Source organism: Elephas maximus, chromosome 7 (genome assembly GCF_024166365.1).
Source record: "Elephas maximus indicus isolate mEleMax1 chromosome 7, mEleMax1 primary haplotype, whole genome shotgun sequence".
NCBI lineage: Eukaryota > Metazoa > Chordata > Mammalia > Proboscidea > Elephantidae > Elephas > Elephas maximus.
Window position 1 is genome coordinate 28,822,814 of NC_064825.1, and position 25,502 is coordinate 28,848,315.

At 42.4% G+C, this 25,502-nt stretch overlaps 1 protein-coding gene across 6 annotated transcripts in view; it reads right to left on the reverse strand.

The window, feature by feature from the left end:
• Positions 1-23,975, reverse strand: part of FAT3 (FAT atypical cadherin 3) — a 793,468-nt gene extending 769,493 nt beyond the window's left edge. For 4 of the 6 annotated variants that reach the window (XM_049889556.1, XM_049889551.1, XM_049889557.1 and 1 more), the window contains exon 1: positions 23,455-23,975. The gene's annotated coding sequence lies outside the window, so the exon portion shown is untranslated. The other 2 variants (XM_049889553.1, XM_049889552.1) reach the window with 2 other exon arrangements.
• Between the last annotated feature and the right edge of the window lie 1,527 nt (positions 23,976-25,502).

Genomic DNA, 25,502 nt, shown 5'->3' on the forward strand with positions numbered 1-25,502 from the left:
GTGCATAAGAAAAGGATTGCGATATGAATTACAGTGGAATGATAAGAAGGATATTAAATACGCTTGGGTGCTCATTCCTTTAGGAGTCCCTAGGTGGTGCAAATAGTTAAGCACTAGTTTTTTTTTTAGGCTAATAACAAAAAGGTTGCCAGTTCAGACCCACCCAGAGACCCCTTAGAAGAAAGTCCAGGAGATCTGCTTCTGAAAGGTTACAGCCATGATAAACCCTATGGAGTGCAGATTTACTCTGTAACACAAAGGGTTGCCATGAGTTGGAATCGAGTCAAAAGCAACTGGTTTGGTTTTTTGGTTTGTTTTTTACATTTTTAAATCTTGATCTTTATCAATCTTTATATTCAATCAGCAGGAATAGAGCTGAAGTTCACTGTTTGAGGTATTTTAATAAAGATCTGTTCCATTGTTTTTGGATTGTTTAAAATAATACCCAAGGAAAATTTCATGGTTTGAAATCTGGATCTAAAATTAAAGTTTTTGGCTTATGGTTCAGACTCTAGACCACAAAACCAAAGTATTGCAACTCATCTGGTAGCATTTTACCCTACTAAGCAGGCCGAGGATCCAGGAAGAACTCTGTTTGCAAATACTGCTGACAACAGGGAGTGTAAGGAATTCTATTAACCTGCATCTATTGTAACAAGAAAGGAAATTTCTGAACTGAACGGCGGCTTGGGTAGCAGACAAAATGCTTGACCTACTAACAACTTCTTCTTCTTTTTTTTTTTTTTTTTAAAGTTTTCTATCAATTTTCTACTTCGGAAAAGACAATTTCCTAAAACACAGAGCAGGACAATTTTTTTTATCAAGGCTTCCAGCAATGAACATTTCCATCTCACTCTGAGCAAACTCATTTTTAAAACTTTCTTGCAGCCCCCAAAGAAAACTTACTGCTATTATAATTCACCCACGCCTGAACATATTCAATCGAATCATATGCGGTAATGGAAACAATGACAGCAGAGACAAATGAAATTCAGACTTTATCTCATTTTAGCTAATATATATCTTTAACTTTGTCTCCCCTTTTCATTTTAATCAATATTGGTTGGATACATTCAACACCTCTCTCGCTCAGCATCTGGTTTAGGTAGAAAAAGGAAGATAATACGGATGAGGCAGCTGCCAGGTACTAGGCTAATCTCCAAATTGAATACTACTATTCCCTGATTTTACATTTCTCACACTATTTTACTAAATCCAAATTTATAACTCATAAATTATATTTGTTCCTTTACAAAAGAATAACTTGTAGCGTTTCTTTAAAGTGAAAGGAGTTCCCCACTTAAAAAAAAAAAACTTCCAAAAATGAAATTACACATTTTCTGTCTTAGAACACATCTACTAAATAAAATATGATTTTCTTCTAATTGTTCCTGGAATAAACAAAAACTGCCAGGACGGATGAGGAGCAGCACATGAGAACCCTGACCCCTTAGTGGTGCTACTGAGAAATAAGCCACACTTAGTTTTTAGCTCCTATATCAATATATGCCAGCAGTGAAAAAGGAGTCCTACTTTAGGAGGTGAAAATAAGATACAGGTTGGCAATCAATTCTTGATGAGCTCAGAAAGGACATTAGAACCAATAGAACACATCCATTCCAACAGTACCAGTTTCTACTTCTTGATGGTTACTAGTAGGCCTATCTCAACCCCTTAAGCTTCCTGATCATTGTCCATCTGTCAGTTTGTCATATTGTGGTGACTTGTGTGTTGCTATGATGCTGGAAGCTATGCCACCAGTTATTTCAAATACCAGCAAGGTCACGATGGTGGACAGGTTTCAGTGGAGCTCCCAGACTAAGTCAGACTAGGAAGAAGGGCCTGGCAACCTATTTTCAAAAATTAACCAACGAAAATCCCATAAATCACAACAGAATATGGTCAGAGTTAGCACTGGAAGATGAGGCCCCCAGGTTGAAAGGCACTCAACATACACAGTGTCTACAACAATGGACCCAGGCATATCAACAATTGTGACTGGCGCAGGACAGAGCAATGTTTCATTCTGTTTTACATGGGGTCACCATGAGTTGGAGCTGACTTGAAAGCAACTACCAGCAAGTTCCCTGCAATCAAAAACTGTGTTTTATTCATCTCCCTGGCCCTCCTAGCACCCAGAACCATGCCACAGTATAACAGGGTCTCCATGAATACTTACCAGCTAATAAAGGACTGGATATGAGGTGGGGAACCACACAAAAGAGTGGTTTTAAAGCTTTTACTTACCTGCTGCGCTTTGAAAATTTGCGCTTAACTGGCCATTCAAATATTGTTCCACTCTTTTAGCCACTAGCGGTTTTTTACTGCCCTTGACCAAGATCATGAAGGAGTAATGCCTGTCTCAGCAGAATTCAAGATAACCTGTCTTTATCAGTTGTCTGGGCAGTCCTTCACACCAGTAGGAAGTCAGATAAGACACATTCAGAAAGGTACTAGTTTGTAAAAGGTGAAAGTAGCATCTTAAAGAATTTTGTATTTGATTCAATACCTTAATCCACAGACGCCTTCTTAATCCTTGAAGACAGGCAAATCCTCATTCTAGAATTCTCAGTGTTAAACATAAATAGTTGCTCAAATCACTCCATCAATCTCATCATTATAATTCTTAATGTGTAGGAGACAGTGGTGGAAAATGAATTCCTCTCTGCACAGTTCCTAAGCTTTCTTACCCCAAGTGAAGTTGTGCATTCTTTGAGTTAGTGGTTATTTTAGCCAAAATCTCAGTGCAAGTTCAGTGTCTAGACAGCTCTGTATCTCCAGATGTACAAAGAAAATCCATTGTAATGAAATCATCTCTAAGAGCATAATTGCTTAGTGAGTTAACCATTTAAAATATGGCCAGTTTCTCAACCTAAAAAAGGCTCGTTTAAAACTGGAAGCATAAGAGAAGGGGATTATACTTTTTATAACCATGTTTTTTTTTTTTTTTAAAAAAGATCAGACTAGCAAATTAAAAAAAAAAAGCCTTTAACCAAGCAAATGAAACACCAGGAAAAATCCGTATTCATTAAAGGTGGTAAGTTCCTACTGAATTAAAATCAGATCCCTCCGCCTTCAGTAAATACTTCCCATTAACACATCTGCTAAATCAGATGAAATCAAATTTGAATTGCAATTTAATTTTAAAATAAGTATTACATGAACACTTATCAGCACTGACTTATATTTTCCCATGAAATATTTGCAAGAACTTGTCACAAATGCAAGTAAATAAAACATCTATCTAAAAATACAGTATTTAGCAATGATAAAAATACTTGATATAGCAAGCAAAGGAAACACATCACAAATGAGCTTTCCCAAGAGTCTTGTCATGCAAACCATGTGTATCATGCAAAAATGTGGATTTGGTTTCCTGTGGTACCTACAAATGCTGGGAAACAGAAGGGAACTCCAAGGGGGCTCCGGAAATGTAAGCTGTCCACTAAAGAAAGAGCTGGTGAGTTCAGCTGCCTCAAAAAGCGGGTCTAAAGCCAACAAAGAGTTAAACACCTAGGCTAGCACAGTAATGAATGCTTAGTAAGTTTGGCCAAGGAATATCAAGTAGATACCAGGGCTAGAACAACTGCTAAAGGGATGACCTCCTTGAATCTTATTTGCATAGCAATGAGATGTCACAAAGGCATTAAGTCTGAAACATCAATGCTGTTTCTAATCCATGCTTTATTTTGTTGTGACATTAGGCAAACTGCTTTTTTAAAGTAAAACAGAAATGATTCCAACAAGTAAGGGGGAGCGCAGAGAAGGAGCTTGGATTGTAAAATAGACTAGAAATCAGCTATCCAAAGAGCTACTCCTGAGTCCTCACGTGAGCAAAACCAGCTGAAAAGAACAATAAAACAATAACTTTCATGGATATTTCCAAAAGTGAAACCAGGTAAGTAAGTTGCTGGCTTTTGTCAACTGATAAACATTTCATTTGGGCCAAGAATAATGCATGTCTGCTCACAACAGACTGTCAATAAAATGAGCCAAACTCTCTCAAAGTGTATCTGTTACAGCCTTAGGCTGTTGCCTGTATTGATGCAAACCCTTCCATTACAATTTGGGGTTTGTTTTTGTTTTGTCCTATCTTATTTTGTTTGACAACATTGTGCTTGCAAGTATTATTATTATCAGCTACGACTGTGGGAGAATGTGGGCTTTTTCTTCCACTACTGAGAAAAGATGCTTCCTTTTAACACATTGGAGTAAATTACACATACAGCCAAGGCTTCAAAAGAACAATGAAAAAACAGCATTGTAAGTCTGGCTTTTGTGATACAAGCAGTTACAGAGTGAAAAGGCATTCAATAAAATCTTGAATGCTCAAAACCTATTGTCATCAAGTCCATTCCTACTCAGAGACCCTATAGGACACAGTAGAACTGCCCCACAGGGTTTCCAAAGCTATAAATCTTTAAGTAAGCAGACTGCCACACCTTTCTCCCATGGAGCGGCTGATGTGTTCAAATCAGAATTTTTGGTTAGCAGCTGAGTGCTTAACTACAGTGCTGCCAGGGCTCCATATGAATGCTCAAACTCTGCCTTATGAAGAAAGGAAATGATTCCAAGCTTCAAAATGTCATAAGTTCATGTCTCTCCCAGAGTCTGAAGCATCAAAACTAAACCCAGTCACAGTGCAATTAAGTGAAAACAAAAAAGATTCCTCCATGATGCCTTGAGCATGCGACTTACGCATTTACGGTTATTTCACTGCAAGTAATTACCAAAAACATAAAGATTTTTACTCATTTTGGTCATAAAGACAGACAAAATGAAAGTGAACTTTTAGCTGTCTATTACTCAAATTCCTGAACTACCATTCCAAAAGCATAAAAAATAATTCTCTTAACTTTGTGATTTTGATAGAACCTCAAGTTATTCACCGGGCTATATGAATCTACTTTGGGCAATATTTCAGGAAGTCTTTCTCCATAAAACGAGAAGCTTTTTACCAATGACCTTGGACAAGATAACAGGAAAGGCAAGAATAGCAGGGTCCAAAACCAGAGGGTAATTGTGATTCAAAGACTCGTTTATGCAAATAAGACCCCTAACCAAACTAATGCAATTTTCTACATTTTATCTTCTGTTTTTTGTTTTTGTTTTTTTAATGTATATTCAGCTGAGAAGCCAAAACAGCTGATTTCTAACTTCTTTCTTCAACCTCTCCTCATGCAAGAACCATCATGGAGAATTTCCTGAAGTGCTGTCATTTAAAGTCTAAAGGCCATTCCCAAGAGTGACATGACAGGGACACAGAACAAACCAATAATTCTGAAGTTAGCTCCAGCACCTGGTAAATTACTCAGGCAGGGTGCAAAAGTCCACATTTCCTGGGCAGTGGTTAATTTTTCCATTTGTGTTGTCATACCTAGGCTGGAAGTGAAAAAGTCTTTCCAACAGGGACCCTCGGCACTGTTACTGTGACTCTCTGGGGGCACTCAATTCATTTCCTGCTGACCTGGATGTATAGACAAATTTTAGAAAACCAGATCATATTTGCCATGCACTGGAGAAGCTGGATAGAACAGGATCACTGTAACTAGAATAAGGCTAGACACAGGCCAGGAATCCAGAATGTCACTCCAAACCCAAAGGTCTTTCTGCTGGAGGGCTCATTTAGGTAGAGGAAGAACAACATGCAGGTAAAAAGTACAAATTGTAGAGTTAGACAAACCTGAGTTAGAATCCTGAGTTTGACACATCCTAAATGATATCCACACGGGTAAATCACTTATCAGCTCTGGGCCTCAATTTCCCCATCTCCAAAATGGAGATGGGGGCAGTGGTGGTTCAGTGCTGGAATTCCTGACTTCACTGTGCTCATGCGGAACCTGTACATAGGCCAAGAGGCAGGCGTTCCAACAGAACAAGGGGATACTGCATGGTTGAAAATCAAGAAAGGTGTGCATAAGATGTATACTTTCACCATACTTATTCAATCTGTATGCTAAACAAATAATCCAAGAAGCTGGACTATATGAAGAAGAACATGGCATCCGGATTGGAGAAAGACTGATTAACAACCTGTGATATGCAGATGACACAACCTTACTTGCTGAAACTGAAAAGGACTTGAAGCACTTACTGATGAAGATCAAAGACTATAGCCTTCAGTATGGATTACACCTCAAAATAAAGAAAACAGAAATCCTCACGACTGGATCCATAAATAACATCATGATACATGGAGAAAAGATTGAAGTTGCCAAGGATTTCATTTTACTTGAATCTACAATCAATATCTATGGAAGCAGCAATCAAGAAATCAAATGACATTGCATTGGGCCAATATGCTGCAAAAGACCTCTTTAAAGTGTTAAAAAGCAAAGCTGTCACTTTAAGGACTAAGGTTCACCTGATCCAAGCCATGGTGTTTTCAATCGCCTCACACACATGTGAAAGCTAGACAAGGAATAAGGAACACTGAAGAAGAATTGACACCTTTGATTTACGGTATTGCTATTTGCGAAGAATACTGGACTGCCAAGGAAATGAACAAATTTGTCTTGAAAGAAGTACACCCAGAATGCTCCTTAGAAGCGAGGATGGCAAGACTTCGTCTCAAATACTTTGGACATGTAATCAGGAGGAAACAGTCCCTGAAGAAGGAATTATGATTAGTAAAGTAGAGGGTCAGTGAAAAAGAGGAAGACCCTCAATGAGATGGATTGTCACAGTGGCTGCAACAATGGGCTCAAGCATAACAACGATCATGAGGATGGCACAGGGCCGGGCAGTGTTTCGTTCTGTTGTACATAGGGTTGCTATGAGTCAGAACTGACTGGACGGCACCTAACAACAACAACAACACATTCACTGCAGCATTATTCACAACAGCCAAGAGATGGAAACAACCTAAGTGCCTATCAATAGATGAATGGTTAAACAAATTGTGGTATATACATATAATGGAATACTACGAAACTACAAAGAACACTGAGGAGTTCGAGAAACATAACATGGATGAATCTGGAGGACATTATGCCGAGTAAAATAAGTCAATCATTAAAGGACAAATATTGTAGGGTCTCACTTATTATAATAAGTCAAGAATAGGTACACACACAGAAAGCAACATTCTTTGATGGTTACCAGGGATTGAGGAAGGAAGGAGGGAGAATCACATTCTGACTCACAGTGACCTAACAGGACAGAGTAGAACTGCCCCATAGGGTTTCCAAGACTATAAATCTTTATGGAAGCAGGCTGTCACATCTTTTCTCCTGTGTAGTGGTTCACGGATTTAAAGGACAACCTTGTTAGTTAGCAGCCGAGAGCTTTTAACCACTGTGCCACCAAGACTTCTCTCTAGATAGTACACACTTATTTTGGGGGATGGGAAAGGCAATACCCAACATAGGTGAAGTCAGTACAACCTGTCCAAGGTAAATGAAGACACTAAGAAGTATGCAAGAATAATAGGCAATTCTGGTAAACGCTACAACATATAATTTTCCAACAACAATAACAACCAAAAAAATGTGTGTGGTTACACAGGTAGACATGTATACATGTATGTATATAGGAAGGTGTGTGCAAGTATATGGGTGTGCACATACAGGTGTGCATGTACAGGGGCCCCTATGTGGTTATGGATACTTCATAGACATAACCAAACACTGCCCAGGATTGGTTTACTGGATTTGAAGGCTTGGGAACAAAGTCTTAAGGGACAACTCCGTCAAATGGCGTAACATAGTTCATAAAGACGATGTTTTACATCCTAGTTTGAATAGTATCTGGGGTCTTAACAGCTCGCGAGCTTCCATCTAAGATACAACTATTGGTCTTTACTCGTCTGGAACAAAAGAGAGTGAAGGAAACCAAAGACTCAAAGAAGAAATGAGTGCAGAGGACTAACAGCCTCATCTTGCCTGAGACCAGAAAAACTAGAAGGTGCCCAGCTACCACTACCGACCTTTCTAACCAGGAACACAAGAGAAGGTCCCTCATATAAAGGGATAAAAATGTAGAAGAAAATTCGTATTTCTAAAAAAGACCAGACTTACTGGACTCACAGAGACTAGAGGAACCCCTCAGACTATTTCCCTAAAATACCCTTTAAAGTTGGAACTGAAGTCACACCTGGTGGTCACCTTTCATCCAAATAATAGATTAGCTTAATCACCTGTGAATACTATGTTCCCTTAAATAATCAACTATATGAGACCAAGTGGTCAATATTTACCCTAAAACAAAGATGAGAAGCTAAGGAGGGGCTGGGAAGCTAGATTAATGGAACAGAACAAAAATAATAGAAATAATGAGGATCTTGACACATTGTGAAGAATGTAACCAATGTCACAGAAAAAGTTGTATAAAAACTGTTAAATGGGAACTTAATTTGCCATGTAAACTTCACCTAAAACACAGTAAAATATTAAAATCTAAAAAAAAAAGAATTTTCTTTATTGTGCTAAGTGTATATATATAAAATAAAACATCTGCCATTTCAACATTTTTTTTCATTCATTATTTTTATTAGTCATATGAGACACATGAAACATTTTGGTATCTGTGTCAAATCAAGATTGTCCAGGATGGCAAGATGCCTGCCAAATTAAAACACAATAAAACCAACCAACCAAACCCTGATTTTAGGACCAGCTGCTTGATGCATGTGTATGAGTTTCTTTAAACAAAACCAAACCAAATCCATTGCCACTGAGTAGATTCTGACTCACAGCAACCCCACAGAACAGAGTAGAACTGCCCCATAGGGTTTCCAAGGAGGGCCTGGTGGATTCCAACTGGCAACCTTTCGGTTAGCAGCTGAACTCTTAACCACTGCACCACCAGGGTTTCCATTAGTTTCTTAGGGCTGCCATAACAAAATGCCATAAATTGGGTGGATCGAAACACAGAAATTGTTTCACAGTTCTGGAGGCTGGAAGTCTGGATTCAGGGAGTCGGTAGGGTTGTGTTCTCTCTGAAGGCTCTAGGGGAAGATCCTGTCTTGCCTCCTCAGGCTTCTGGAAGCCTTACGTGGTCCTTGTCTTTTGGCAGTATCATTTCAACATTTTTTGCATGCACCATTTAATGGCTTAAGTTCATCATGTTGTACAACTTTCCTACCAATTCAATGTCCACTGAGCCACTGGAAGTTTGAGACTGTCCCCTTTTTCAGGATTCCTTATCCATATTTTCCTTTTCTTAAGTTTTCCCCATAAACTCTATCATGCATGCAGTAAAAAATGGACAATAAAATAGCCTTTTATAAATAACCACAGCCACAGTATGTGTTAATGTCATCATTTTTAACATTAATATAATTTGGGGCAGTATAGTTTTACGCCTGCTCCTCAAACTTGGCTTAACAGAGTGACACCAATGGCACTTAAAAGCTCCAGGATAAACAGGTGAAATCATGGGGAGTTTGAGTCCCTTCCCCATCTCTAATACCCATTCCAGGCCACCCCAAGTAAGCATGTAATCAAAGTAAAATATTATGCTTGCCAGGGAAACACAATTTCAAGACAAACCACCAATCCCTCATCCAACCAGACTGCCACCTCTAAGATTTCCTACTTGGAAATTCCAGAGGTTTCTCTGAGGATATACCTGAAGGAACTTTTAGGTGGGTTCATTTTACTTAACGATTTTGAGGAGAAAATGTAAGCACTTTAACTGATAGCTAAGTAATTCAAAATAGTATTTCACATTAAAACAAACACTTACAGAATAGACTAAAATTAGCATAAATCTTGGGGGAAAAACACTCAGACCTCAAAGAAATCTGACTGATGCTTATGAAATATCTTTGGGCTCCATCCCAAAGCTCTGAGAGTAGGAGTCCATTCTCTTTTACCCGTATAGGTATTTCTATGGCTATCCTTGAGAAGCCCTGGTTGTCAACAAGAGCTGGAGCTTTGGTTTCAAATCCCGATTTTGCCATTTAAGGTTTGGGTTCAGTTCCTATCCATAACTTTGTCACCTGTGAAACGATGTTGTTAACACCCACCCACAAAATGCTACTAACACCAAAACAAAAGTACATATGCAAAGAGCCCTGATAAGTAGGTGCTCAATAAACCTTAGTCCCTTCCTTCTCCCCCACCTGCATTCTCTCTTTCCTACTTTCTTGTAATTCAGGGTCTGAGAGCATAATGATGCTTGACCCTCCACCAAATACCATCTATAACTTCTCTCAAAGATGCTACATCATCCCAGCATACAAAACCTGTCTAAAATATCTCATTCATTCATTCATTTGACAAACACTCATTGAGCATCTATTTTGTGGCAGGCACTGTCTAAGAATGAAAGGACTCAGATGGCAAAAAAGAGCGTGCAAATACTCTACTTCAGGTCATCATTTAATGATAGTGTTTTCGACGACATCAATGACTACAAAGCCTTCTCAGCTGGGGGAAGGATGGAAGCAATGACAAAATAAGCTGGGACTCTAGGTAATTCCAGTATAGTTTAATGTTCCCATCAGTGTTCCCTAGGATACGGGGGTCCCTGCTTCGTTCTCCTTGGGGCTATTAAGAATAACCAAAAGTTATTATTGAGGCCAAGAAAAGAAACAAAGCTGTCCCCGCCCTCCAGACCCAAATAAAGGAGTAGACTTCCGTCAGCTGAGAGCCACAGAGAAGAAACCACTGGAACTTTGTTGCCAATACTTGATCTACACAGCCTGCCCATTTACTCTCTTTCCAGTTGAGTGGCAACAGCAATCACACCATTTAGGCTCAGCACTCACAGACCTCTCCAGCCTGCCCAGAAATCTGCATGGAAGCAAAGGATCAAAATGCCCTTTCATCTAAAGAACTGTAAATTAACTCTCTGCCTTTTTAATTACTCTCAATTACTTTCCCACTATTTATAAGGATTTTTTTTTTTTTTGCATTAAAAAATCCAACTCTAATCAATATACGCAGTATATCCCAGCTGATTAGTGTAATTCTTGCTCCACCATGGTGCTGGAGTTGTGCCAGCCTTACCTAGCACACAATTAAATGTCTGGTAATGCCTGCTGCTACCCAGCAGGCCCCACGAGTTAATAGGGAAAAAATGAGATTTACATTTGCCTCTACCAGCCCCTGTGTGCCCTCGCTCTCTCTCATCTGCTTGTAGACACGTACAAAGTGTGCCTGGAGAAATACAGATCTGAAACAATCATACAAACCTAAAAGGCACAGGAGCATGGGAAAAGAATCTCCAAAGTCTAAACTTATCGTCTTCTCCTTTCAGCAAATCCTGTTAGAAAGAAGATGTCCCTCTTTCCACCCACTATTCCAACAATGAACTGTGAGCAATTTCTAAGTACAGGAAAGACTCAGGGATTTGGACTCATCTAAATCCATATTATGAAATATGTTCAGTGTACCTTCAAGCCAATTTTCAATAAACGCAAATCACTTAATAAGAAATTAAGAGCATTACTCATTTCTCATGCTCCCATGGACTCGGTGTTAATGAGATTTTGTTTGTTAGGCTCACTGAATGACAAAATGTCTAAAAACAGATACAGTCTTTTCCAATTTCCATTCATTCAAGAAATAGTTATTGAACATTTTTGCAATATGATTCCCAAGACATCCACCTATTCATGTGTTGGTTTTACTGGCCTACCCCTCAATCAATGCATACAGTACAGTGTAATTGAAAAAACAAGGGATTTTAAATTTAACAAGACCCGCATTTGAATCTATTCTATTACTAACTGCCATAGAACTTTGTACCTGCATTTATACACATGCAAGCTTTACTATATTCAAGACACTGTACACCTAACCCTAAAGTAAGATTCTCTTGCCCACAATGGTGAGATCTGGATGAAGGAGACTCCTGGAACCTCCATGTTTCAGCACCCACTGGAATGTCTCAATCCATTGTGAGGTGCGTTGACAGTGATTTACTGTAATAATAGCTATAGCACAGGTGTTTACAAATGATTTAATTTTTAAATATAAATTTAAAAGGCTCCAAAGATCCTTGTAATAAAGGCAATCCCATGTGCTTTCACATGCACTATGCTCTCATGGGAGCCCTGGTGGCACAGTGGTTAAGATCTTGGCTGCTAACTAAAAGGTCAACAGTTTGGATCCAGCAGCCCTTCCTTGGAAACCCTATGGAGCAGTTCCACTTTGTCCTGTAGGATTGCTATCAGTAAGAATCGACTCGACAGCAACAGATTTTTTTTTTTTTTAATGCTTTCCTGAGAGAGAAAGAACTCAGCACTGAAAAATGCCCGTCTCCTGGCCTGTATTACCTTTGACTGTGGACATCAACCTTCACAAGTACATACCACTCATTACATGTCAGAGGAGAAAACAGAAAGTGTGCTACTGAAAGGTCACCAGATACGTGGACATATCCAACAGGCTTTCTTAGTGTCTTCACCATGTTCGTTGGGAACTTACAGATTCACGGTTTTGACAGATGAGCCAATCAAGAACCTGAGTGTATGTGCCTGGAGGAGCTTTCCTTCAACTAGAATATGTGGCAATCAGATATTCTATACCCAACCAGTAACAGCACTGTAATGTAGTCCTATTGCTCAAAGGGATATTTTTAAGTATACAGTCATAGATGTTCAGTCGTAAAAGTCAATAACCACTACCCAAGTTGATCAGAAACAAATATGTTCATTCCATTTGAAATACTAAACACTGGCAAGACCTAGCATTAATTCAAGTGGGAGGGTAGTGGTTAATACGTCACGCTATTGCATCCTAGGGAATGATGGTCTATAGGGAGAAAGAGATGCCAACACAGGGAATTACCTTACAAGGCAGCTGGTAATATGTGCCCTAATAGTAATACAAACTGTAGTAGAGATCTGAGTGCAGAAACATGAAAAAAGCAACACAGGATGTAAGATCTAGGGAAAACCTTCGGCACAGCATAGGGCTCTCTAACCAGTGACCGCAGGGGTAGGAGAAGGTCAGGGGTGGGGGGTGTATAAAGGACCAACACACACTAAGGAGAACAAAAGGCAGGAGCGGAGGTTTCGGAAGATAAGAAGCCTTGAGTGATGAGGGGTACATCTCTGGATGCTCCAAGGACTGGTACCCTGGTAACGGGAGTGAGCTTATCTTCACAAAGGAGCTGACATTATCAGTAGCATGACTATGGGCTGGATTGGCCTGGCCCTAAAAAGCTACTGCCCGGAAATTCTTAAGTTTTAACATTTCCACAACATCTCTGTAAATGAAGTGGTCATTTGTATCTTCTTTAACTCCAGTCCCATTTTCCCCTTTTAGATTCCCCTCTGATTCTTCTCAAAGTAACACTGAGTGACAAGGCAAAACTCTTTCAGTTTATCATTTCTTTGAAATGAAATATATTTTCAATATGTATATGTTCTTGCCTATCTTTAAGAAATTTGTTATATAAAAAATCTAAATTTAAAAGGCAAAGAAAAAGTGAGAGAAAATATTCTTTATAAAAGAATTTGCCACAGGATCCACTTAAACAATGAGTTTTCCCTAATTGAATCCATTTCAAATATGATTTGCTTGGAAAAACGTGCTTTATGCTCAACGTTTAAAAACATATCTATTGTTTAAGAGCAATCTATGCTTATTCACTTTGATTATTATAATAACCACTGATGAGCTGTAGGAAAGTTGCAAATTTCATAAAATACCTGTGTCTCCATCTCTCTCTTTGGAGAGGAGGTATAATATGTTATTAATCCTACCTATTTAATAGAAATATAAAAACAAAGAGTATAAATTAAGCAGAATGTGTGCATTGCTGAATACAACTTGGGAGTACGGTGATTAACGTAAGTAATTACACACACCAAATCTACACTTCCAAAGTAAAAGAAGATAATCTAATTATTGGATAATTCAAGGAGATCTAGGAAATTGATCTAGAGATATAATGTTTTCATTTTACATTTCCTAATCAATTGCCTAGATAGCGCAATTTCCTCATCATAGTAGTTGTCTCCCGGATACAAATGGAAGGCATTACTGTCTCCATTGTTAATCCAGGGCACTCTCAAGCAGATATGTCACTTCAACTCAACAAAAGATGCTGACACCATCGTCTTTCTGGCTTACGTTCACATCTGTATTATTTTTTTCCTATGCCTATCTATGTGAAACTTATCCAGCTGAGGAATCAGGCACCCGATTTGTTTAATATGTTCTGTATAAAAGCTGGTCCCAGGTAACAAGAGCACTCTTAATACATTCTTTTGCCAACAACAACAGGGACTCAAAGAACCTACCACAGGCCATCAGAATGGCTAACAATGTAATGTCTACTTAGTGCAACCAGGCTGTGAATGATGTGCTAAGTCTACAGAAAAGATGTAATGCTAAAAAGATTACTTTAAATAGCTCTTACTTAAATGGCACACCTATGAAGATGAGGAATTAAGAAATCTTATAAAGCTAGCTGATCACATTAATACCAGGACAGGAGGCAGCCAAAATTTAAACTGTATTTTCAGAGACTCCTTGAACGATGTTTCTCCCTTTTTCACTCCTTGCAACGTTCCCAAGTTATTTCATTACTAATTATAGTACAATTTAGCATTTATAATCATCACAGTTCAAAATGAATTATATCCCACAAAAAGAATATTTAAAAAGAAAACAATTTTCTAATCTACTGTGTGACTGGAAACTTTTTCATGCCAACAATCTGGAGTAAAAATGATTTCCATCATTAAACCATCAACTGTCATACTGAAAAAGATACAGAGAAATGCAAATTTAAATGTAGACTCTGCCATCAGATAAATGCAATATAGAGCTAATGACTATAAAGAGGAAACTAATATCACAAACTACTTTTAAGATGCTAAAGCAAAAATTCCACTCTAATACTTTTACTTCCCAATCCTTGTTTTTCTTGGAAACCCTGGTGGCGTAGTGGTTTAGTGCTACGGCTGCTAACCAAGAAGTCAGCAGTTCGAATCCGCCAGGCGCTCCTTGGAAACTCTAGCTGGCAGTTCTACTGTCTTATAGGATTGCTATAAGTCGGAATCAACTCGAGGGCAGTGGGTTTGGTTTGGTTTAAGCCCTGAGTCGGAATCGACTCGATGGCACTGGGTTTGGTTTTGGTTTTTTAAGCCCTGCCCAATGCTTTGGTAACGCTCTATAATGTTAGACGATACCATGTTAGACGATACCATGCGTTCACTCCAACTGGTCATCAGTGGCAGAAGCATTGTCATCCTAATCAGTTGCAAAATCTAAAAAAGGCACACATTTCCGAAGTCAAGAAGCTAAAAAGATCCAAGACATTATGAGGTTTTAATGAGTGAAACATGCCATGAAAAGAGACCTTCTGTCAATAAATCCAAATCCTGGTTCACTAATTAAAACATCTAATACAGCGTCTGAATATGTAGACATCAGACTTCAACATTTCTTAATTATCTTCAACTCCAGCATATTTTTCCATTTAATTGACATTCTGAAATGCCTTTACAGTCCTATCAGATACGTACAAAATTCTCAAGGGAGATTGCATACACTTCTGAATTCTGAAACATTAATTGAAATTGTTATCATGAAACATTTTTTAAAAGCACGAGAAAGATTCACACCCCACTCTCTCTCCTAACTCCAGCAATGGTAAGGTCATCTGCATTTGGCCCACTTTCATGTGTACATTTCTTTGCAGTGAGGCACTCTACAGCCAGGCCAATCTGATGAAGCTGTAGCTACAGGCTCCAGCCTGGCAGGAGACCATGCCACATGAATCACACAACACACTGCTCAACCAATCCCAGCAGCAACTGCCATCTAACCACCACTTACAGCCAAACAGAGAATTTCAAACCATAGTCTTAAAAATAGACTTCAGATGTCCAAAATATTAATCACTTAGACTTAAAAAAAAAATCAACAAAATGTCATATGTAATAGATAACTCTAGGTTTCAGAAAGACCAAGCTGCCCTCCTCCCAAGACATGGCCTCATTCTGCTTTTAAAGAAAACACACACACACACAGTTTATCTCATAGCAAAAATGGACATTTATACTGTCATTAAGCACATGTGCTGCTAAATTTAATCTGTGTTATCTGGCAAGCATTCAAATGTTTACAAGTATTAAGTAATGTTCAACAGTATTTAGTAGTTTTAATAATATGGGGCTTATTTCAAAATGTGAACCATTAATAGCTGCCCCAGAGTGCTCACTTTTTAACCTTCCAGGGCACTGGAAAGGGTATAATTGTTATCAGATCATTTGGAATTTCATTTAGTTGAAGTCCTGAAGTTACAATAAAACTTCTGGTTAACCTTTCATATCTGTGCCTCACTCAACAACTGGGCTTATCTCTAACATCTCAAAAAAGAAAAGAAAGAAAAGAATAACTGAAATATTATTTGCAACTGCTCGGCCAAGTACAAGTGTCAGCAAGTCATGGGAAACATCCGAGGTAAAAATTGTGGCCTTTTCACCCACATTCTGAAAACTAGGTTACTTAACATACCACTTAGATGATTTTTTTTTTTTTTTTTTTTGCTAAAAACCAAGCAACAGACATGAACGCTGAATTCCCAGAGGGCAGAACACCTCCAATCTCTGTGTGCCAAAGCTAACTCTGAGATTCATAACTAAGCCTCAGAGGAAGACGGGAAACTAAGAACACGCCAAGTACATCAGTTTGTAGGAAAGAAGTTTCTTCCTGACGTGCCAAAAACATGCCTGCTAAGCTATGTATGGTTCCTTCCACCTCCTGCATTTAACAGTGCTATGACTTTTTCCTCAGTTGTACACATCTTTAGCCACAACTTGATTCTAAGTTCCTTGAGGACATTTTTTTATATATATAATACAACTCCAGTGATCCCTACAACTAAAAAGAGAAATCCAGTAAATATTGAATTCAGAAGTACATATATAAAAAAAGACACCAGACCAAGAGTCCATTATGAGAAGAATCTCTGCTCCTGGAGAGGCTTGAAACCTTTCACATTTAATTTACCAGCTCCTGGGCCAGCTATGATTACTATCTGGAGAAGGGACGGAAACAAACTCAGGTCAAACTGTGGATAAATCCATACCAGGGAACAGAAGGAATGTTAACCATGGGCAAAACTGTGAAACAAAAATGCAGGTGGATGGAAGCCCTGAACCTTCTCTGCCACCTTCTTCTGGGCCAGTGCAGTTCAGTTTCAGGTGCTTCAATTCAGTACAGCCCAAGGGTTATATTCACAGTAGGAGAATGCAGGGCACATGTTCTTGATTTTCACTCAAGTTCTCTGAAGTCTGGGAGCTCTGAACAAGGGTAAATTCAAACTCTAGACCTGATCCACAACCTTTGAGACAGTGTTCCTCGACCTTGGCTACCCACGGTCATCCCCTAGGAGGCTTTAAAAATACTGATGCCTGGGTCCCACCCCTGGAGATTCTGGCTTCATTGGTCTAGGTACGACTTATGCATCAGAAGTTTCAAAAGTTTCCAGGTCGAGATTCTACCCTGCAGTCAAGGTTGAGAACTGCAAGGGTCACTTCCGGGAGCTTGGGGTAGTATGAGAAGCCTTACAGATCTAACTGCTGAATAGCGATGTGCTACCAATGAATGATCTATCAAATTTTATGAAAACAAACACCAAAAAATGAGTGATTCTTAAAAGGATTCCCTAAAAAGCAATTTATCTGCACCAGTGCTTTTTACATACTACCAAATGGTAGCAGCCAAATTAAAAAACTCAGAATTGTTGCCTTTTTAACCACTAGGAAAATGCAGTATTTGTGCGTGTGTGCACGCCTGGGCGTGTGCACGTACACACACGCACACTCCCAGATGTATGTAAAAGTCTTAAAAGTTCCTCTTTGAAATTAGGGAGTGGGGAACCACAGGAAGGTAATCAAGGAGTCTTTCCAAAATACTGAATAAATTTCCAGCGGCCCATCTGGCTTTTCCCATGAATATGTTCTTCCAAAAATGAGGCCTGCCCTGCCCCAAAGAAATGAAGAATTAATTTTGTAGTGCTTCGCATACATTAGAGATTCACTAAGCATTATTAAATTGGATTATATTCACTTTATACTCCTCCTAGAAGTTTACACCAGTTAATAATATCTCCCTCTTTCTACCCAGTGCCACTGTTTTATCAACTCGACAGCAGTAGGTTTTTAGAATATATTGATTTCTAGTGTGCGTACATGGGTATTTCCCATCTTCTCAACAAGAGTAAGCACACAGAAGCAAAGAATACTTTTTACTGCTCTTTGAATCCTGCCCACTGCCTTACGAAGGGAAGTAGATTCAGAAAGTATTGCTGAAAATAAATTTTAACTAAAGGATGTTTTTAAAAGATAAGAGAAACAAAGAAACAACTAAAAATAAAATAGGGAATACATAAAAGTAAAACAATTTCTAAGAGATAAAAAGGAATTTACTTTAAATTCCATGTGACTTTACACATAAAAACAAAGGAGTAAATTTAAAAAGCAAGAGTTAACACACAAATTTTCTTTATTAAGTAAATGCTATGATCCACATCCTGGAGCCCTGAAAAATCAGAAAGGAGAAATACTAAAATCTACTCAAGGGCCCCTTCAGGGTCGCCCACATGACTTTTCTGCCCAGGCAAGACAAAACCAAAACCAAACGCATTGCCACTGCATTAATTCCTATAGGATAGAGTAGGACTGCCCCATTGGGTTTCTAAGGCAGTAAATCTTTACAGAATCAGACTGCCGCATTTTTCTCCCATGGAAGGTTAGTGGGTTGGACCCACTGACCTTTAGGTTAGCAGCTAAGCACTTAACCACTGTGCCACCAGGGCTCCTTCCAAGCAAGACAACACCCTCATAAGGACCTTGACCCTCCCCAAACCTCCTCCCTGGCCTCCACATCCTTAGGGAAGGAAGTAACACATTTTGATTATATGAAGAGTTTGACCATTACATTTTGAAATCTGTTCTCTATTTTCTCTGACGACCACCATGCCTGTAAATCTATCCTTAAATTTTTAACCACTGCACTTAATACAAAGAAAAAAAAACCTCACTCCCAGAGTAGGTCAAAATTAAGACTAACCTGGGGGTGCCATTCCAACCCAGACTACTACAATGGGTCATCTGTCACTGTTACGTGTAAATGATAGCCTATTTTGGTAGACCAGAAACTGGCTCTAAGCCAGTAGACAAGTGTCAAATACATTATTCTCAATAAATTCAATCTATGATATTAAAGCTAAAACTTTTTTTGTTTTTTTAAAGGAAAGGTAAGCTCTCCTAAAATTTCTCTCAGAAAGAAATTCGAGGACCAGCGAAGAAGACATTCAAGAGAAGCAATGCAGTGAAAACAAACAAATAATAAAACGAAAAGCTTATTAAATGAGTAGGTACTCTGCAACTGACAGAAAAATCAATATGTTTGATAAGCCTGTAGAATCAAATTGACCAAAGCACAGAATAGACATTAGGTCTTCCCATTGGAAGTCACCTAAATATTTATTCTGTACCCTATTAGGCAGTAGACACTGTGATAATCCTCAAGAGGGTGGACTAAAAAAGACAGGCCCAGTCTAGGTAGAAAGATACTCATAATGACATATGAAACAATTAGGGATCAAAACAGAATTCCAGAAAATTCTGTCAATGAGCAAAGCAATATACACAGGACTGTGTTTTTTCCTCTAACATTTTTAAGACTACGCATATCTGCAAAAATCAGGGGCTCTCTTCCCGTCAAGAAGGCATTGGGTGAGCACATCCTTCCACTAGGTCTTCCAAATCCGTTTCTCTTAAATTTTCATTCCAACTCTGGTGTTTGCCACGCTCAGCAAAGACAATGATGCATCAATAGTCCCTCCCCAGCAATCAAAGGAAATCAATCCTGATGGGCTGGGCCAGCTGATCCCATCAGATGATCTGTACTCAGCACTCCTGCAGAAAGAAAAGAAAGCCTGGGAATGACCCACAATGAAAAACCAAGCATCCTCAGTCTAACCTTTTTCCCTCTTCTTCCACCAGTCAACAGAATAGATGGAGGGTATCAAGAAACACCCCACCCAACTCCACCACCAGTAAGATAAAGCCACCACAGTCCCATTTGTGTTATGAGCTATTAATATAGCATAAAAACACAGGAGGAGCACTCCTCAAACCAGCTAAAAAAAAAACTCTCTCCTCACTGGTAACTGCCTACTTCTTTCTATTTGACATAATTTATCAGCCAGTTTAGAGCAGGTCATTCTGCAGTGTATGAGGAAAGCAGGAATGATAACACAACCTGACACATCAAAATGTTCTTATGTGTGCAACCTGAAGAGCGGCTGCTTTACAAAAAGCTGTGAGCTGGCAAAATAACTAGATAGCATACAGGTCAGTGGGCATCCACTCTGCTTATTGCTACTCATTTTATTTTTTAAAAGCTCAGCACAACTGTAATTGCTAGTTAACAGACTGAGTCCTATTAAAAAAAAAAAATTCCCAAAATGACTCTGCCAAAAACCAGAATAAATAAAATTTGAAGGGGGGGAAAAAAAAAAAGGAAGAAGGCAGCTTGATAGCCAGCCACTGGTCAACAAACACGAGCTGTGAAAATCCTGCAGCTACAAGAGATGGAGCCAGCCCAGCAGCTGACCGAGTTCTGATCTCCCTGCCAGCTGCTTTTCATGTGGAGTTCTCTGTGTGGCTCCGATATGAAGACATCATCACTGGACAGTTCTGGGAACTTTCTCATCCCAGAGCACTGCACAGAAACTGGCCCCAGCATCATTCATTGTCCAAGTTCCAAAAAGGCAACAACAGGGATTCATGATTGAATATCAGCATTGGTACTGAATTCTAAGAGACAAGTTTTCTCCTTGTAGAATGTTAAAAGACCTTCCCCCACTCCAACCGTATTAGAAAAAAAGCACATCAAAGCGCTAAAGTTATTATGCATTTTTTGTCTTTGTCTCTTGGCGCCCTGGTTTTCTTGGCTGTTCTTTATTCTCTCACTGTTCAACTGCTCCAATTTGGGAATACCAAAAAACCCAACCCGTTGCCTTCGAGTAGATTCCGACTCATAGAGACCTAAAAACTCAAAAAAAAAAAAGGGTGGGGGCAGACGTAGCTGTCTCCGTGCAATTTCCAGGATTCTGCAGAATCACAATCTCTCCATCTCTTCTTCTTCATTCTCTCTCCTCCCCTCCCCCGTCTTTCCTTCCCAGATTCAAATCTCCACGTCACAAACCAGAACATCATTCAGGCGCTAGATAAACGTTAAGAGAAGTTCAGTGCCTGCCCGTGGAGGCGAAATCTGGGCTCTCTTTAATCAATAGAGATGCGAGCGCCTCAGTCCTCAATTCCTAGATGGCCGGCTTCCCTTTTCCAGCACCTGAACTCGCCGCTTGGATGGGGCAAAGTCAGCTGCAATCTTTCTGGCGGGTTCTCAGTCTCTGCATGCATCTTAACTCTGCACGGGCGCAATCAGAGAATCTAATCCGGGCAACAAAGCCAGGGCACAAATCCACCGCCTCCTTCCTCCCACCACCCCGGCTTGCCTTTGAAAATTCAGGCTTTGGAGTCGGAATATTAATACGACCGAGGAGCGGCGAAAAGCGGAGGAATACAAGTGTTCAGGTGTGATTTAATTGTGTTGTTTATTTACGTGTATCCTCCAAAATTGGAATCCAAGCTGGTCAAGCTCCCGGTGGGAGAGTCGCACCGCCCTAGGCGCTGCCCAGACAAGTAGCCCTCTCTCCCCCTCTCCTGTCTGGCTGGGGCCGGGGCGAGTGGGGGAGGTTCGCGCGGGTTTGTCTGACACTTGTAAATGGAAGTGGGATCCAACTTGGAAAACAAACGCGCCGAAGTCTGGGGGCGGGGAGGAGCGTGAGGAGGAGAAAGGACTCTCGAATCATTAGCGTGGTCCCCGCTTCCCTCCCTTCGCCGCATCTGCTGCAGGTTCGCCCAAACCAGAAGCCGAGTCCCAGTCGGCGCGCGCAGCGGCGAGGTGGACCTTGGGGCCACCGAGCCAGGAGGCTTGAGAAGTGGCCAGACGGCGCGGGGCACGGCCCCCGGCCGCCCACGCCCGCGGGGCCGCAGGCGCCTCTCCTTCCCAAGAGCCTTCCCTAGCCTCCTACGGCGTGCTCGCCTGATCTTGCAGGCTTTCTTCCTCTTCACATCCATTCTCGGGGACTCCTCTTCCACTACCTGATCGGCCCCCATTATTACACCCAGCTGCTGCCCCGACTACCCCACGCACACCCCGAGAGCGCCCCCCTTGCTCTTCTCAGGGGACCGAAGCGACGCCCTTAGCTCGCAGCCGCCTTCGCATCCTTTTCCCGAGCGCACCCTCGCCCACGAGAGTGAGATCGCGAAAAGTGAACAATAAAAGTTGCTTTCCGCAAAGCCTAGTCTTGGTGAATGTTTAACCACCTCAGAAAGCACATGCGACAAGAGTCAGCAAGAGAGAGGAGGAGGTGAATACAGACCACAGCTCTGCTAAAAATACCCGAGCTCGCCCAAGCCCTAGGGCCAGATGCACTTTAGCTCAGCGACCCCCACTGGTGGAAACCTCGTGCGCGCCGCGCGCCCAGTGGTGACTGTTCCGGTCACCTCGGCTGCCTCGCCGCCCGCGAACCTCAGACTCCCACGCCGGCCGGCACACACACTAGCCCCGGCGAAGGGGTTCGCCGAACACTGCAAGGTATGGAGCCCCGCCCGCGGAGCCAGCCGGTCCCCGCGTTCCCGCCCCTGACCGAGAGAGGGCTGCTTTCCGCCCGGAGGATGGTCAGACCCGCGCTGCTTTCTTTTCAAAGACAAGCAACCTTCCCGCACGCCCGCCAAAAATCGTAACACTCTCCCAAGACAGTTCCTTTCCCTCTCCCTGTCAGGAAGTCTCTCCTTCCCGCCACTCTGTACAAGGCTGTCGCCCCATTCCGAGAGTAGCTTTCATTCAGTACAAACCATTCTAGTCACGACCTCCGCAAGCCGGAGCCAGGCGTGGGGAGCGGACCCGAAGGCTGTCTGGCCACCCCTGTCCTCCCTGGCGGCAGTAGAGACTAGACTCCCGGCTCCGCCCGGCGCCCTCGGCAAGTGTCGACTCAACTTGCGCTTCCTGGTCCCCCAAGTGTATCTCTAGGCATCTGAACAGCCCCAACGCTAGGGACAGGCATTGGCGACTGAACAGGTTCCTTGCCCTCTTATCCACCTGCAGCGTGCAGCCAGGGCCCTGGGGGCCCGAGGAAGAGTGCACTGATCCGCAACCTCTCTCGCGCCCCCTCCCCAAATCTAAAGTCCCAAACTTGGCCAATTCTCCACGCCAACCTCCCGGCTCCCGCCACAGAACCGAACCTCTTTCCTTTCCTGCTTGCAGCGGCAGCAACCACGGCTCCAGGCTTCGCAGAGCCAGGAACTTTACAAGGTGAAAAGTTTCCCCCACGCATTCCGCCGGCTCTCATCTTCGCGGGCCCACCTCGCAGGCCATTTGCACCCGGCAGCTGGAGCTTTGCTCCGGGAGTCGCGCTCCAGCCGGTGCACCAGTCAGCCAAATAACCACACTAAAAATCCCCACGCACCCTTGCCTCCGCTGGCGACTCCAGGGCTCCACCAGGCGCTTCCCCTGTGGTCTTCCTCTCTGGGAGCTCCTGCCAGGGCTAGCCGGCCACCCCGGCCGCTGCTGCTGCAGTGCCCACCGTGCGCTCGCTGGGACTGGGGCCGCGAGCAGAGGCGCACGGCGCTCCGGACGCCGCCGCCGGTGGCTCGCAGGCGGAGGAGGGGAGCCAGGAGGAGGAGAAAGGCAGCGGGAGGAGGGGGTCGGGGGCGCGGTATCCCAATCCGCAGCCTAGATCACAGCGGAGCCTGCCGGGAGTAGCGCTCGCTCTAGCGTCTGCTCCAAGCTGCTGCCGCCGCCGCCGCCGCCGCCGCTACTGCTGGCCGCCTAGCTGCTCCCTGCTCCCCATCACAGCCGACACCGACGCAACGCCAAGCCCCTCTCTCATCCCTCCCTAGCGCTTCTCTCTCGTCTCCTCCCAAACCTCGAGCGGAGAGGGCGAGGGGGAGCGAAGCACCAGCGTCGGGGATGACTAGCGATCTCGGAGCGTGGCGCTGGGAAGAAGGAACGGGGAGGGGAGGGGGGCTGTGGGGGAGGCGCGGCGAGCTGGAGGGCGCTCCCGGCGCCGGGCCTGGAAGCTGGACTAATTTTAGAGTGCTGGTCTTCCTTCGATTCTCTCTCTCTCCTCTCTCGCGGCTCCAGGATAACACCAGCGTGTCTTTTTGCCGCGAGTAGAGCGTGGTGCCGGGTTCAGACGGCTTGCACACGCAGCCTTCACTCTGACCCGCACCACAGCCCCCCGCAGAAGTCTAGCACGTGTAACTCTGATTTGACGGATAGGAAACTAAGACACTTTTAAAAGTTAAATGGCTTATCTAAAAACCCAGGCTAGTTTGTAGCGTGAAGATTATCAAATGTTGTGCCTCTTGACTCAAAATGTACATCCCAGACAAGGCTCCTACTACTTTTCCATACATTTTTGTATCCTAGGGTCATCTGATTCCCTTGTGGAGGAGGGGGCAGTAATAGTTTTAAAGAGGGACGTGGTGCATTCTCTTTCTTCCCCCCTTCCCAGCTCTAAGAACCTTTTCAACATTTTTCTCAAAATTGGGGAGAAGGGCTCTGGAGGGAGAGTGATTGGTTTGGGGCTTGATGATTTTGCGGCTAAAAACCTGTCATTCAGCCTTTCCAGTAACTTTTGCACCCACACCCCTCCTGTGATTCCGACTGCCCCACACCCGCTCCTGCGGCGGAACTCACACTCGTCTCCCGCTCTGTGTATCCTCGCACTTCTGACTTTCTTCCCCCAGAAGCGAAGAGTCAGCGTTAGCACCCCGCTACACACACACACACACACACACACACACACAGCAGCTCACATCTGTCTCTAAAGCAGTCGCTCAAGCAGACGCGTTGCCTCGGATGCTCTCTGTCAGGCGGTTCTTCCTAAACTCTATCTTTGACACCTGGGGATAGGGGCCGTCAGGCCTGCAGATCTCTTCCCTAGAGGAAATTGTTACTTTTGGGGACCATGAAATTCCCTTTGGGAAGGGAGGTAGGGGTTGCTACTGGAGGGGTTGGGGTGGCTTTGTGCTCAGCACTAGAGCGAGCCCTTTGAAGAGCCTGTTGGGTTTACCTTCAGGCTCCCAGCCTGGGGCCTCTGCCCTGTTCACAGCTACACAAAGGCTCCGTCACTCCCCACAGGTGGAATGTTCCCCTTGAAAGCCTCCAGCAGCCTCGTTGCCTTGACTGGCCCATAAAGCACCCGGCGTGCTCTGGTCACTCCGCCCTGAGAGTTTAATGTGAATTCTAAGGAGCAGTGACAGCTCCCCATACATCAGCTAATTCAAGGTAATCAGCATGGTGTTGCCAGGGCTTCATTGTCAGGGAAGGCAAAATGGTCTGGAGCAAGGAAATCACCAACACGGCTGGGAAAATTTACCTGCCCTCCAAAATGTTATAATTTGAATACTTTTATTCTGATTTTATTTTTATTTCAGCCACTCTCTAGGGCATTAAAGGTTTACTACCATATAAATAGAGTCCTGTTGGTGAAGTAGTTAAGAGCTCAGC